Genomic DNA, 16179 nt, shown 5'->3' with positions numbered 1-16179 from the left:
AATTTGTGTGTGTGTGTTTCAAGTCTCTTTGAGTATTAGTTGTGCTTGTATGTTTGGTGCCCTGGCTCAGACCCGCATTCTGTTATTTATACCACTTGCACCTATTTATGTTTTGGAAGTCTGCCTCCTGAAATAAGCACATGCCATATGCACTTGGAAGCCCTTGTTTCTGGCTTGGTTTCAGAGGCTGAACGTGGGCTTCAGATTTTCTGTATCCCTCTCTGGGGCCTTGTCTTGTGTGAGAAGATCGGTTATTAGTTAATACTTTGGAGAAGATAAAAGCTCATTCTCTTAGTTTTTGTAGTAAAAACTAAGGATCAGACCTAAACAATGTATGAGGTACTCAGCGCTTCTCTCAGGCATCCAAGAATAGAAATGGTTTTCCTATTCCTTGCTACATGGAAAGGAGGAAGCTGATTAGCTAGTTATTAAAAGCAGCTGGCTTTGAGTAAATCCCTTTGGAAGTATTTGTGTATAACTTCCTGTGAGATTCTGTAGCTGTACTTTTATTTCTAAAATAATCTCTCTCCCCTCCTGTTTTTCTTTTCTTTTTTCTAACTCCACTTTCTTTTCTGAGAGGAGTTGATGGATGGTGGATGGTGGTGATTTTAATTTACTTGGCAGGAGGAAGGGGAAAGCCATTCTTAGTAGATGCCTCAGGGAAGTGCTGAGTACCTCATGTGTTGTTTAGTGGCTCATCCTTAGTTTTTATTCAAATGTGTGACTGCCAGTCCTAAGTGTCTTCTCAGAGGTGTTTGGTGCTTGGAACTTCCCCTTCACTTTACAGGAAGATGTTCTGTCAATCAAGCATTAAAAACATCTATCGCTTTAGTTTTGAAGAAACTAAATTTTCTTCTGGAAAATGAAAATTTTCTTCATGGAAGTTGCCGTGTAGACCAGCTATACGTCTGCAGCCACATAAGAATTTTTTTTTTTTTTTTTTTTTTTTTTTTAGTGGGACTGGGGTTTGAACTCAGGGTCTTGGGCTTGCATACCAGGTGCTCTACCTCTTGACTACTGCAGCCACATAAATCTGGGAGGAAATAGCCTCTTTATGCAAGGAGCTCATTGTTAAGGCTCTGAGATGAAAAACAAAGAAACTTTAACTCCTTCCAAACCGTGGGAGAATTTTACTCATCCTTTGAATTTGCTGCAAGCTCCAAGGGCACTGAAATCCAGGTACTGCCAGTGGCTTGCAGGTTACCTTTTCTGTTTCCTATGTGAAACATCTAATGCAAACTGCCCGAATTTGAGGTGGGAATGTCCCAGCCTCTGAGGGAGGTAATGGCACGGACATGGAAGCAGTGGCAGAGACTGAGTTGAAGCAGGAGCCACTGGGAGGCCTCCCTAGCCACCCCCTTAAACTCAGAAGTGCCCAGCACCCAGCCTTAGGGTTATTTGCCAGACTAAGTGATCCTTCCAGGTGTGCCCAGCCAGCGCTGCTGGTTGTGTCACGAGTTCTTGATTCATTTTAGATATTCTGCATTATTGAAAATGATTTCTAAAGTATATTTCACCAACTCCCCCTTTGTTGGAGGGATAGTACAGGGGTTTGAATTTGGCCTAGCTCTTGCCAGGCAGGCAGCTCTACCACTTGAGCCATGCTCCCAGCATTGATATTATTATTCATTGTTTTTCAAACAAGGTCTCATGTTTATACCCGGGCCAGCTTGGACTGCTGTGCCCAGCTTCTTCTTGGTTGAGGTTAGCGGAAAGCTAATTTTTTGCCGGGGCTGGCCCTAGAAGCTAGGTCTATAGCTATGAGCAACTGCACTTGGCTGTAGTTTCTTTTTAGTTATTTCTGAGATGAGACTCTGCTGCCTGAGGGTTATTGAGAAAGGTACTCTGCTAGAAAGGGGAAGGGGAGGGGAGCAAGGATGTGGTATCTGATAAAGTCATGCCCTGGCACGATCCACGGGACCCTCTGGAGTGGAATTGCATGGCAGGTTGTCCTGCCTTAAGCAAGGGGGGAGGCATAAGCTTTTCCACCTACAGTCAGGCAGCCATTGGCTGCCCCTGGGAGAGAGGTGCTGTGCATCCTCCCTGGCCCCTGCTTGAAGCAGCCCTGTTGTAAATTGATGCATTGCAGTATTCCTTGCCTGAGGTGGGGGTGGACTTTCCTGGTAAGGAGCACCTGGACTCAGCACCTGAGGTGCCCACTGTACTGAGCTGTGCCCAGACTTGCCCTCCTCCTTTCTGCCCCTGCACCTTGGAGCTGCCCTTATATGTTTGCCAGGCTCGGTCCTGAACCTAGGTGTGCCTTCTCTCACATGCTCAGTAGGGGCACTTTTCAGCCAAGGGTTAAGAATGTTCAAGCAGGCAAGTAGGATCCCTTTCCAGGCTGGGGAGTCACTTAACAAATAAGTGACAAATAGTTGTGACACTTATTATAGGCTGGACACTACTCAAGATCTCGACGATGTGACAGTAAAGGAATAGATGGTGTTCTGTGGAATGTATGGTTGTTTGTGGGGGTTAAATAACTAAGATGAGACACATCGATGCATTTGATGTAGGAATATGTGTGTAAAGGAAATGGAACGGCATGCTGAGATAAGAGCTGCAGGAGATGAGTGTGTTTTTCCATAAGATATTCAGGACATGCCTTCTTGGAGTTCAAATGGATCCTGAGTGGGCCCTAGCTGGAGGGAACAGCAAATGCAAAGGCTCTGGGGTGGGACTGAGTTTGTTGGAAGAACACAAAGGAGGCACATTTGGTGAGTTAGGGAATCAGAAGGTAAGGTTATAGAGGTCTGTAGGGGCTGGGCTACATGGGGCTTTGTGGGGACAGGAAGGGGGTTGCCAGGTCAGGTGTTAGGCAGGGTTAGATTGGGCCTAGCTCTCTGGAGTCCTACTCTTTTTCATGTGCCCTTGGCCCTGAGGACAGCCTTTGGCTGAGGCTGCCACAGGGTTGGACATGGCTATTGGGCTGGACTGGGACCTTACTCAGCTCCCCTTACCAGACCGGCTGGGAAATGTCTGTTGACTTGAGCTACAGCCTGGGTTGTTTTCTTCCTGCTTCCTTTGTGGGTTTTCACTCTGCTTGAGCTCCAGTAGTCACTGTGGTTACTTCCGCTCTGCAGACCCTGCCTCCTGCAGACCCTGCCTCCGTGCTGCAAGAGGGATGGGCTGAATCGATCACCACCCAGGACATCTCCATTCTTTGCACAACTCTCACTTCGCTTTTTCTCCCCACTATTGCTTTCTGGCCTGACCTGCTTGTGTCCCTGGGTTCTCCTGGCTCCTGCCCAACTCCTGTTCCGTGTTCTGAACAGTGGGGAGCAGCTCCCTCAAAGGCTCCCACAGTGCCAGCACATACTGTTTGCCAGTGGGACTCGTGATGACTGCAGCGAGAAAGAGTTACCCTTTCAAGGCTTGCTCTCATTCATTCAGTGCTTTGCACATGCTAGGCAAGCAGTCTTATCATTGAGCTATAACCTCAGCCACTTAAAATCCCCTCAATCTTGAGACTTCTTCAAGTAAAAGTTTTCTTTTGGTGTCAACAGTGTTGTTAACATTTTTTTCCTTTATTTTAAAACAAATATGTAGCATAAAATTTAAACCCTCACCAGTTCAGTAGCATTGGGAGCATACACATTGCTGTACAGCCACCACCATCATCTGTCTCAGGGGTTTTTCGGTCTTGTAAAACTGAAACTGTGTATCCGTTAAACACTAACTCCTCATTTCCTCTTACCCCAGCCCCTGGCAACTACCCTCCTACTTTCGTTGGCACTTTTTAAAATATTTGCCTGTCTTCTGAGAGCCTTGACAGACAGCAGTGTCCTCTCAGAGTCTTGTAACACTTTATGGTTGTCTATTTACACTTGTGTGTGAGGGTTCCTTTCAAATTACTTTTTCACTAAAAAATCATTTTTTTAAAAAGATACAAGTGGTACTTGGATGTGACTGAAATGAGTCAGGTACAAAGAGGGGCTTGTGTTAGCTTTCCTTTGCCATGAGGAAAGATAAACAGCTTACAGAGGGAACAATTTATTTTGGTACAGAGTTTCAAACCACAGTTGCTTGGCTCTGTTGCTTTGAGCCTGTGACATGCCTCGAATCATGGTGGGAACTTGTTGTTGAGGAAGTCAGTTTACCTCATGGTGCCTAGGAAACAAAACCCTAACAAAGACATGCTCCTGGCGGCCTAACTTTTGTAGGACTATGCCTAACCTCTTAAAGGTTCCACCACCTCTCTGTACCCCCACAGGCTGTTCACTAACCCTTAGCATGTGAGTCTTCTGGGAACATTTAAGATCTAAACCATAGCAGTTGGGAAGGGCTGTTGAGGAAGTGTCATTGTCTAACCAGAGACTGCAGGACCAGAAGCAGGGCCTTCTAGTGTTATAGAGAGTGTGTTTTCTACTGGTGGGGGACAGTTAGAAGGAACCAAAATTGCATAACCAATTTTTCTTCTAATCTCTTTGCGTATTACTCCTGACTTGACCTAAAGCCAAAAAAAAAAAAAAAAAAAAAGAAAACCTGAAACCCCTTTGGTGGACATGTGTCCTGTTGCTGCTGTCCCTTCCCCCAAGATGAGTCTGAGGGCATGAGCCTCACAGCAACTTGTGGCAAAGCCTGCTTGTTCAAAGCCTGGCCACTGCCAGAGCCCAGCCCAATCTTTGAATGCAGGAGGAAATGTGCCAGTGCTTCTTTTACAAGATCATAACACATTAAGAAACAGTATTAATATTTGGAAATGGGGGCTGATTCAGGTTAAAGCTATCTTCTCCAGGGCCTGGGAGCCCAGCCCTCCAATGTGCAATACCAGGTGGAGGAGGAGGCCCTTACTCTGCCCAGCACAAGACAGTAGGATTGTCATATTAGGGCCTACAGCCTGACTGCACTGAAGCCCCTTCTAGGGATGTGATGACATCTTTCTGGAGGTTCCTTCGTGCCATGTGGGGGGTTTTAATAGGACTGTTGGAGAGGCAAAGGAACTATTTGTGTTGTGCTTGACTCTGTTTGACACATAGTAATTGTGCAATAAATGAAAGTGCTGCTGCTGCTATTTTTCACTATGGTACAGGGGTCTGAATGAAGAAGGCCATGAGTCTTAAAGAATTTACTCTGGGGGGATTTGATCTGCTGTATGTGACAAGGAAATGCAAACCAAAGTGCTTCCAGTAAAACACAGGAGTGTGATTTCTGTTCATGAAAGGAATGCCCAGATATAATTTGGATCTTTTTTTGGCGGTACTGGGGTTTGAACTCAAGGCCTCACACTTGCTGGGCAGGAACTCTACTTCAGCTACCCCACCAGCTGTACTTTGAATCTTAAATTTTCCCCAAAGGCCCATGTGCTAACGGGTTGATTGCCAGACTGTGAAACTTTTGGGAGGTGATGGAACCTCTCAGGGTAGGGCCTCATGGAAGGAAATCAGATCATTGGGGGTGAATCCCTCTTCTTTTTTTCTTTGCTTCCCAGTTGCCCTGAGGTGAGCAACTTTGCTCTATCACACACTTCCACCATGATGCACTACCCAAAAACAATGGAGCCAAATTGACTGTGAACTGAAGTCTCTGAAACCATGAGCCAAAAATAAACCTTTCCTCCTTATAAGTTGATTTTTCTCAGGTATTTTGTCGTAGCCATGGAAAATGGACTCAACATATACAGATTCACTGAGTGGCTGCATTAGAGGCCCTCAAGAGGTCCATGGGTGTTGTGGGAGCTGGGAGGAGGGGTGGGTGAGGAGGAACTGATGGGTCCTTGGAGGAGTTGGCATGCATCCGAGCCATGAAGATTAGACGAGATGAATGCTGGTAAGAAGGCACGTGACGTGCAGTGGACAGCATGAGCAAGGGAATGGAGGTGGTAAAGCTGGGAGGGAGGGGAGGGGCTTCTGAGTAGAGGTTAGGTTTGACATCAGATAGTTCGGGCTCCTGCCAGTGGTGCAGCCTTGGGCCAGTAACTCTGTTTTGGGAAATGGAGGCCCCAAGAGGTTAAGCTTAAGTTCACATGGCTGGTGAGTGGCAGCAACCTCTATCATACTTCACCTTTCTACATGTGTCCTCATCCCCATGTGCTTCCTATGTATTGTCCCATTCCTGTCTTGTGTTTCATGAAGCATATTGGTGAGTAGGAGGGTGGGTGGCCATATTGAACACTAGCAGTGTGTGCAGGCAGAAGGAAGCACACGCCATTCTTGAGGAGTGGTGATTTATCTCACCTGGGTGAGCAGGTGAGCGTCTCATGAGAGGAGCCACGTGAGCCAGGCTCTGTTTCTTTGGTTGAACTTGATGTATCCAGATGCACTGGCATAGCAGCTTGCGCACCTGGCTTCCGTGGGTGGCAGGAGACCTGGCTTCTCAGACAGCCAACATGGGTGCAGACCCTGCTTCCTCTGCTCAGTGTCTGACCGGATGTCCCTGAGCGCTGCATCTCCAGACCTCATTTTTTTTTTCCCCAGCACTGGAGTTTGAACTCAGGGTCTCACACTTGCTAGACAGGCATTCTTACCACGTGAGCCACTCTGCCAGCCCTTTTTTTGTGTGTGACTTTTTTTTTTTTTTTTTGAGACAGGGTCTTGAGAATTACTTGCCCTAGGCTGGCTTTGAGCCATGATCCTCCTGATCTCTGCCTCCTGAGTAGCTAGGATTACAGGCATGAGCCACTAGCGTCACCTCCCAGCTCCCATTTTGAGCATGGATGAGCTGCTCCTTAGGCTGGGTGTGGTCCAGAGTTTGCATAAATGAAGGCCGGTGGTAGCATGGTGGCCCCTTGCATCTTTTTGAGGTCCCTCCATCCCTTACCAGCTTGCTGTCCAACCAGAGGCAGGACTGTCTCATTCTCAGCTTCTAGCACTGGTGCCGAGGTTGGCCCGTCCTTGTTTTTCCAGAAACATTGGAAAATGGCAGCATGTGATGGACTCAGCTCCAGAGAGATGGCACAGTTGGTGTCTTCAACACCTTCCCAACTGCAGTCACTTCATGCCACCTTTAACACTGTTGCCGTCTATAATGCACCAACTCTATGGTGTTTACCTAAGATTTTCCTTCAGACCGACTTTTAACATTGACATCATCTTTAGTATTAATATTTATGAGCTCAGGAGTTTGTTTTTACTAAAACATTCAACAATAAAGATGTAATAGTTAAAATACATAATGAATCAATTAAAGAGTTGTTCTCCCGTGCATCATCTGAACCCCTTTCTGGTGGTTGTGTGTCAGACTTGGGGAAACACTCCTGTGGTAGAAGAAGCACCTGATCTGAAGTCACCCAGACCTAAAGGTCATTGTGGGTGCTGCTGGGCACAGTTGTGTGGCTTTGGCCAAACTACGTAACCTCTTGGAGCCTCAGTTTGGTTTTCCCGTCTGGCTGCTGGAGCATTGAGTGAACATGTGGAACACTCTGCTGTTTCTTTTCTCTGTTCTGACACCTTCCCTGATTAGTCAGGGTTTCCTAAGAAAAAGAACCAATAGGATATGTACCTATGTGTCTCTCTGTCTCCTATTCAGAGAGTCACTGTCTTACCATGGTTTGATTTAAGACTTCAAATTTATGATGGTATGAAAGTGTATCTCTACAAATGTTCCACTTTCAGGAAGTATTCAGTACATTACATGAAATATTCAACACTTTGTTATAAAACAGGTGTTGTGTTACTTGATTTAGCACCACTGATGAAAGTGTTCTGAGCACATTTAAGTTAGACTGGGCTAAGCCATGGTGTTTGATAGATTAGGAATATTAAATGTGTTTTCTATAGGATATTTTCTTTTTTTTCTTTTTGGTGGGACTGGAGTTTGAACTTGGCATCACACTGGCAAAGCAGATGCTTTACATTTTGAGCCAGACCTCCAGTCCATATTGCTCTGGTTATTTTAGAGATGAGGTCTCGCAAACTCTTTGCCTGGGCTGGCCTTGAACTGTGATCCTTCCAATCTCAGCCTCTCACGTAGTTAGGATTACAGGCATGAGCTACTGTCACCCAGCCTTTTTTGGTTTTTGATGTTTTTTTGAGAAAGGGTTTCACTATGTAGCCCAGGCTGGCCTTGAATTTGGGATCTTCCTGCCTCTGCCTCTAGTGTGCTGGGGTTATAGGTGCGGCCACCACACCTGGTCTACTTATGATATTCATAACTTATGATAGGTTTGTGAGGACACAATCCCACTGTTAGAAGATCAGTCTTTCTATCATATATACATATGAGAGATCTATTAAATTGTGTGTGTGTGTGTATGAGAGAGAGACTGAGATTTATTACAAGGTTTTGAATTTGGCTCCCATGATTACAATGGCTGAGGAGATCAAGATCTGCAGTTGGCTGGTGACCTGGGAGGTGGATGGTGTAGCTTCATTCTTAAGGCTATTCCTTGGGAGCCAGGAAGAGCCCATGTTTTCATTAGACTGTGGAGGCAGGAGCTCTAAGAGCTGATGCTCCAGCTCAGAGACCATAGTGAGGATTCTCTTTTGTTCAGCCTTTTGTTCTATGAGCTCTCAGCTGACTGTATGAGGAGTGCCACATTGGGAGAAAGCCTGCTTTACTCACTCACAGATTTAAATGCTAATCTTATCCAAAAAAAAAAGTCCAGAATAAAGTAACATTTGACCAAATACCTAGTTGCCCCATGGCTCAGTCAAATTGACACAGGATATTTAAACATTAATGCCTGAGTACACTTTTATTTTTTATTAGAACACATTGTCCCTGGGTATCTCTGCTTTCCAGAAATGAGCTGCCCCTGCTTGCTGTCCCTCTCTTATGTCCTGTGTCTCTGCCTGGCTGGGTGAAGAGTTACCACCCTCCCTCTGTAGAAGGTGGTTCTTCTCTTGTCAGATTCTGGAGGCTAAAACACTCCTGAATTGCATGTGTGTGGTCAGCTCTTCCATTCCCAGGTGATGAGATGGCCTGGGTCTCCAGGAGGTATGTATGGGGTTTTCCTAAGTCTCCTACTAATGAAGCTGTTCTTTGTGTCCAACAGGTTACTGTTGTAGCAGAGAGCATCCCACACAAGGCCTTAGAACATGTGCATCCTAGCCTCAGTGTGGTATTAAGCCGGTCCCTCTTCCTTCTGAGGCTCAATTTACTTATCTGTAAGATGAGGGTATAGCAGTAGTTCTCTATAGTTAGAATACAAAGAATTCTGTAAGGAATATCCATATTCTTACCATCAGAATTAGCCATGGTGTGACAATGTATATGTGTGTTTCCAGTCTTTTATTTGGCATGATAACTGTAATCCCAGATACTGACTGGGGAGACAGAGGCAAGAGGATTTCTAGGGCAAAGTTAGCAAGACCTTGTCTCAAAAATAAAATGCAAAAAGGATTGGGGCGTGTGATAGAGTGCTTGTCTAGCATGCTCAATCCCCAGTACTGCCATAAAACCTTACAGATGAAAGTTAGTTCTCCTAACATTTCTCCCAGAGTCTCCATTGTCAGTTTATAATTCTCTCACAAATATTTTCTAATGTCCTTTTATTATTATTTTTTACTTAGTCTTTTTTGTGTCTATGGTGCTGAGGATCAAACCTGGGCCTCACACAGGTTGGACAAGTCCTCTGCCACTGAGCCACACCCCAGCCTGCTTCCTAAGTGTTGTTTTACCCAGTATTTCACACTCCCTGTGAGGAAGGCAGGGTGGTGGCTGATGTCTTGCAGATGAGGACACTGAGGCCCAAGGCCATGTGATTGCTGACCTCTATGGTTCTTTCCTGCCTTTCACAGGTTCAGGCAACCCAAGGGATCTCAGAATGTCAAGGAGGAAGCCAGCCAGCTAACTGAAAAGAACATGCCTGCTGGCAACAAAAAATCCAGCCTAGACCACCTGAAACCCTGGAGAAGTGGTTGAGATGAGCTCCCCTGTGCAGGGGCAGGGTCCTGACCAAGAGAGAGGAGGCCCCAGGCAATGGGAGTCGGAATGGGGGGATGTGGTCTGTCCTGTGTGGTCCAGACTGACTTCTGAGTCTTCTGCCTCTGGGTTTCAGCACTTTGCCATTTGTCATAAAGAGCCTCCTTCATGGCCACCCTGGAGCACGGTCTGTGTCCCACTGCACAGAGTTTAGTGGGATTCAAACCCCAACCCTGTTTCAGGAGGGTAGAGTGGGAGGCTGTGCTCAGAACCACTTTATTATATCTGCAGTCTGCAGGGAGGAGGTGCCATCTGTGATCCAGAGAGCAGGCCTCACCTGTCCCAAGTGTGACAACACCTTGATCTTGGACTTTGAGCCTCTAGAACTGTGAGCAATCAATGCTTGTTGGCTGCATACCACCCATGCACAGAGTTTTTGTTACGACATCCCAAGGAGACCTAGTTGTGACACTAGTCATGTCACATGTGCCCAGTGCCACCTTAAAATCATGATAGATGCGGTGCACTGGGTTAAAGAACATGAAATATGAAAAAATTAACTCTTAAAAAATATAGCTGCCATCAGAACTCTAATATACCATTAACTCTCACACCTCACAGAGCATCAGAAGCCTGTGACATGCTTTTGTTTTTATTTTTTTGACATATGGTCTGGCTGTTTTGCCCAGACTGGCCTCGTACTTCTGGATTCAACCATCCACCTGTCTCAGCCTCCTGAGTAGCTGGGACCACAGGAGTGGTTTTTGAAATACAGCTTTTCAATGGGGATTAAAAACAGGGATGAAAAGGCAAAGCAGAGAGGATTTTTAGAGCAGTGATGCTATTCCATATAACATTACAAGGGTGGTTACAGAAATACATAACTCTGTATTTCTCTAAACCCATAGGATGTGCAATACTAAGAATGAGCACCTAAAAGTGAACTTGAGTGATTGTGATATCATCTACTTTAGCAGAAGAATGGGTCTGGGGGGGATCATGGGAGAGGCTGTGCCAGGTGTGTGTGTGTGTGTGTGTGTGTGTGTGTGAGAGAGAGAGAGAGAGAGAGAGAGAGAGAGAGTGTGTGTGTGTGTGTGTGTGTGTGTGTGTGTCTATTTTCTGCTCACTTTGGCTGGGCACCTGAAGTTGCTTTAAAAAACAAAATCTATTAATTTCACCTGATTTCACATTTTCCTATGGCAGTTAGAAAATGAAAACGTGTTTGTGTTGTATTTCTTTCTACAGGGTTATCTGAGGCATCTGTCTGTCCTGGCAACATGCAGTGTGTGAATAAAGGGTGGAGTTTGTAGCCAGGCTCTGAAGGGGCTGAGCTACAATAGGGGAGCACAGACCCCGGGAGGGAGAATTTCAGGCCTTCCAATGGACCAGGGTAGCTCTGCTCTTTTATTTATTGGGGCTCTGTCTGAGTTTAATACCCTCCTAAGGACATAGAAGAAGGTGACTGTGCCATTGTATTCCTGAGGAGACTGAGGCCTTGAGAGAGGCTGGGATTTTTTCATAACCCAGATTGGGAGCTCAGATCCTGGCTCTCAGGGGCATTGAACAGGCACAAGCACAGTGCTTCTCGAGTGGAGTAGGAAATGATTTCTTCCTCCTTTCATGCTTTATCTCTTTTTTTAAAGCAGATTCACTGAGTACAAAGTATGGAGAGAGTTCCCATGTCACCTTCCACCTCCCACATGGTCTCCCCACTATCAACGTCCTCACCAGGATGGCAAGCACAGGGCTGATGGTAGTTTCAGCTCTGCCCTTGAGGGGGTTAAGCCCTCATGGTGGGGTGGTAACTGGACACAACACCCTATACAGACAGCAACAGGACCAGAAGGGCTAGTGCCATAGAGCCAGGGGTTTTGGAGGGGAGACCAGAGGACACAGTCCAGAGAGTCACAGACAGAGCCATTATAGAAAGTTCTCCACTGAATGGTATGAATCGAGAAGGAGGGCCACTGAGGACTGGATTGTAAATTCACAGAGAAAAGGGGTTCATAGGCGCCCAGAAACCAGCAGGCTCCTCTCCCCTGTCCCCACTTCAGGTGCAAAGTCAGGTGAGAACAGCATTGGACTTGGACCTGGGGTTTGACCCTGAGTGAATAGGAGCGTCTCACTTAGCAGACGTAGCAGGTGGGTGACCATCTGCAGCTGAGCCTCTGCCAGCCCCACCTGTGGCTCCTGACCCCCAGCCTTTTACCTGACTCCTGCTCTGAGCTCCCCCTTTATTACCTCATTTAGAGCAGAAACTGACACCCTAGGGTGCATCCAGCCTTGGACTTCTCTTATTATTAGGAGGAGGGAGGAAGGTTGTTCTGATGATTTTATTGAGATCCACACACATCTGCTGAGATAGGTGTAAAGGATGAAGACGTATTTAACAGAAGCTCTTTATGGGAAGCACAATGGCCACTTGGATCAGCTGTGACCACCTTCCCCAGCTCCTTTATTGTCCAGTAAATGTGTCACCTTTCACCCACTGCTCAAAGACTGAGGACTGTCCTCAAGAGGCAGTGTCATGGTTTGACCTGTCTTTGGACTCAGCCCCTGAGACTCCCAGCAGTACTTGGGCCATCACAGCCCGTTCCTGCTGGGTGGTGCATCATGCAAGTGAGACAGAGTGGTGAGCGGGTGGAGAGTGAGCTCTGTCCCCAGGACACAACCTGCAGTGCAGTGAGGGTAGATTTCCCTGAGAAGCAGCTGCTGTTGCCTCTTTCACCCTTCCTGGTCACTTGCCCCACACCCATCATACCTGTCAGCCTCACATTCAGAAACTGTCTCAACGCAAACCTGGCTGAGCTCTCTCACTGGGATGCTCCAGCAGCCTCCCAAATGGTCACAGAGAATAGAGGAATGGGCATTTCTTAGGTCTCCCTAGGTCAGCCATAGGTTGAGGGTACAGAACCTGTAGGACATAGCCCACTGCCCTCAGACCCATCTCCCCCCTTCCTCTGCCCTTCTCCACACTGCAGCCACACTGGCCTCCTTTGTCCTCTCCCAGCAGCTGAGCTGCCATGTGCCTCAGGACGGTCCCTTCACCAGGATGTTCTCCTATAGACCTCAGCCTCGTTCTGAGGAACACTCCAGCACTTCTTCTCTAACTCCTAATACTCTCATCCTGCTACTGTGGACACTTGTGGGTTGAATTAGGACAGGTGATAGCACCTAACTCTCCCATTGGTCCTTCTGAATATGACATCATTGCTGTCTGCAGGTCACTCATAGGGATTCCATTTCTGCAGCTCACTGCCTTGTCTTTTAATCATTTGTTGCTGTTAAGGTGGCTTCAAAAGTCCCTTTTCGATTAACTCCTAGTACCACGTCACTACTAATGTTCCATTCTGGATGCAAAATAGAGGCTCACTTGAGCTATTGTTTTCACAGCATCAATTTTATTAATTTTATCAGATTTGCAAGAAATACACTTATTAGGAACCATGGGAGAGAGGACAGAGAAGAGCAGGACAGGAGAAGTGTCCCAGGCAGGTCTCTGATGGTTCCCTCAGGTGGGGTGGAGCGGCTTCAGGTCTCCAGGCAGCTTTGGGCATCTTTCAGTTCACCACACTTGGCATAGGATGCTTTGGAAGGCTAGCGTGGTCCTGGGTGCCCTCCTGACTGGAATCCTGGGTGGAGGAGCCAGGGCAGTTGGCACAGCTCCCTACTGAAGCTGTTTAGAGTCCACTCCTGGCCGGTCCTCTACACAGTGATGTCAGCATCCACTTAAAAACAGGGGAGACATGTGAAGGACTCAGTGGCTGAACTCCATAGGACTTTGCTCTGGACTATGGCCACCCTGCTGTGCAGTAGAACTCCAAGCTGATTTGACTGACTCCTCCTTCCTCTGCCCTCTCCTTCTGAGCTCTGGTAACCATCGTTCTATCCTACTTCTAGTTGGACGTGTTCAGATTCCACCATGTAAGTGGAGTCCAGGGGACCTGTCTTTCTGAGGTGCCAGATGTGTTAAGTAGCGTGATTTAATCTCCCATCGTGTGTGTCATCCCACAGTGTGTGAGTACAGAGATGCAGCTCAACACAGCATCCCACTCCATAAATGTGCACAATTCCTTGTCAATTGAAAGGACATTAATAAAAGCGCAGCTAACATAAAATGCAGAGGCTGAGCTGGACTCGTCACCTACTTGGTTTTCTGTCTGTTTAGTGTCCACCCGGCTCCCTGGCCACTCACCTACTTGGTTTTCTGTCTGTCTGGTGTCCATCTGGCTCCCTGGCCACTCACCTACTTGGTTTTCTATTTGGTGTCCGCCCGGCTCCCTGGCCACTCACCTACTTGGTTTTCTGACTGTCTGGTGTCCACCCGGCTCCCTGGCCACTCACCTACTTGCTTTTCTATTTGGTGTCCACCCCGCTCCCTGGCCACTCACCTACTTGGTTTTCTGTCTGTCTGGTGTCCCCCCGGCTCCCTGGCCACTCACCTACTTGGTTTTCTGACTGTCTGGTGTCCCCCCGGCTCCCTGGCCACTCACCTACTTGGTTTTCTGACTGTCTGGTGCCCCCCGGCTCCCTGGCCACTCCGCTACTGGGGCGAGTCCTTCGGGCTGGAAGGCAGCAGCACATTCTCAGGATGCAGCAGGCATCCTCCTGGTCACTGCCTTCCAGCCCTGGCGCTGGTCACTGGTAGAGGGTGGAGTCCCACCAGGGGGCTGCCCTGGGTGTGGGGCTCCCTCTGCGTCACAGACAGAGGGTGTGTCCTCGCCCTGGAGTTTCCCCATGGGCGGACTGTTTTCTTCCAGGGCCGTGCCGAGGGACAACTTGCTGCTGTCTGTGTGCCCCCCACTGCTGTGGCAGCAGCAGGAGGAGGAGGAGGAGGAGAGGGCAGCCGCAGGACCAGGCTGGGGGGCGGTGTGCGGGGAGTTCGTCGTCTTCTGAAGCGTGGAGAGGGGCGAGGCAGACTTGGTCCTTCTGCCGCTCCCCTGCCCCGACTGCGCGTCGTCCTCCGGCGGGTGCCCATGGGGCGAGGTGGTGATGGGGCGGAGGGCAGGCACACTGGCACTCGTCTTTCGGGGCAGAAGGAAGGGGGGAGAAGGTTCGGGGGATGGGCAGGACCTCGCCCTGTGACGCACGGGCTTCAGTTGGACGATGGCCTCGCGCCCCTGGCGTTTCTGGCACTGGAGCATGTGGTAGGTGCAGGCGGCCTCATCGCATCGCCTGCGAAGCAGAGAGTCCCGGACCTTGCGGGATTCGAATCCCATGTCTGTCATGACCACCACGATGGTGGGGTCCAGGCGGACGGGGAGCGGCTTTTCGCTGGAAGGTGTCGGTGGACAGTCCTCCGCGTGGCTGAGCCACGGGTGGAGCAGGACCTCCTTTAGCGTGGGCCTCTGCGCGGGGTCGGGGGTCAGCAAGCAGTTGATGAGGCTCCGTCCCAAAGCTGAAATGTGGTAGGGGAGGACGTACCTTCCCTTCAGGACCCGGGGCTTCAGCTCCTGGTAGCTGTTGCCTTTGAATGGCAGCTTCCCGGTGACCATGAAGTAGAGGATGACGCCCAGGCTCCAGACGTCCACCTTGGGGCCTTCGTACGTGTGGCCCAGGTAGACCTCTGGAGCCCGAAATGCTAAAGCACCACACGTGAAGTGCAGCTTCTGGCCGGGCATGAACCAGGTGCCCATGCCGAAGTCCGCGACCTTCACGTTGCCCAACTTGTCCAGGAGGATATTGTCGGGCTTCAAGTCCCTGTGGGCGATGCCCTTGGTGTGGCAGTAGTGCAGGGTGCAGGCCATCTGCCAGAACAGCCTCCGGGCCTCCCCCTCCCGCAGGCGGCCATACTGTAGCACGTGGTGCCACAGCTGCCCTCCTCCCACGTGCTCCATCACCAGGAAGACGTGCTGCTCCGCCTCGATGACCTGGAACAGCCGCATCACGTGCGGGTGCTGCAGGGCCCGCATCAGATCCACCTCCAACGCCTTATGCACTGTCTTCTTCAGGCATTTCACCGCCACCTCGGTCCCGGTGAGGCGGTGGTAGGCCAGTCTCACCTGGCCGTATCTACCCTGGCCAAGCCTGCCCAGGACCATGTACTGAGCCCTGAGGGTCTCCTCATCGAAGGAGCTGGCCTCAAGGCCAGGCTGGGCCATCCCCTTACTACACTCACTACGCATCCTAGACAGCAACACTAACGATGCTATCTAAAAAAGGAAAAGTACCTAAAAAAATAAACTAAAATAAATGAAAAAATAGAAAAGGAAACAAAAAAAGAAAAGCGAAAAAAATAAGCAAAAATAAAAAACGAAAACCCAAACCAACGAACCAAAGCACCAGAACCAACCACCACAAACGAGCTAACTATGGGAGTCCGGCAGGTCACTAACCAAGAGCTTCCTGCGCTATGTGGACAAAAATCCAGCCCAG

The 16179-nt window shown here is 48.6% G+C and overlaps 1 protein-coding gene and 1 non-coding gene across 4 annotated transcripts in view; one reads left to right on the top strand and one right to left on the bottom strand.

The window, feature by feature from the left end:
- Nup210 (nucleoporin 210) overlaps window positions 1-16179 on the top strand; it is a 119025-nt gene that overhangs the window by 1967 nt on the left and 100879 nt on the right. The gene's annotated exons all lie outside the window — the stretch shown is intronic.
- On the bottom strand, window positions 10382-10469 carry LOC141413176 (small nucleolar RNA SNORD28). The gene has a single exon (XR_012437987.1). It is a non-coding gene; the product is annotated as a small nucleolar RNA SNORD28 (small nucleolar RNA).

This window comes from Castor canadensis, chromosome 10 (genome assembly GCF_047511655.1).
Source record: "Castor canadensis chromosome 10, mCasCan1.hap1v2, whole genome shotgun sequence".
NCBI classification, from domain to species: Eukaryota; Metazoa; Chordata; class Mammalia; order Rodentia; family Castoridae; genus Castor; species Castor canadensis.
Note: the sequence above shows the minus strand (reverse complement) of the source record. Positions and strands in the feature narration are given on the sequence as shown.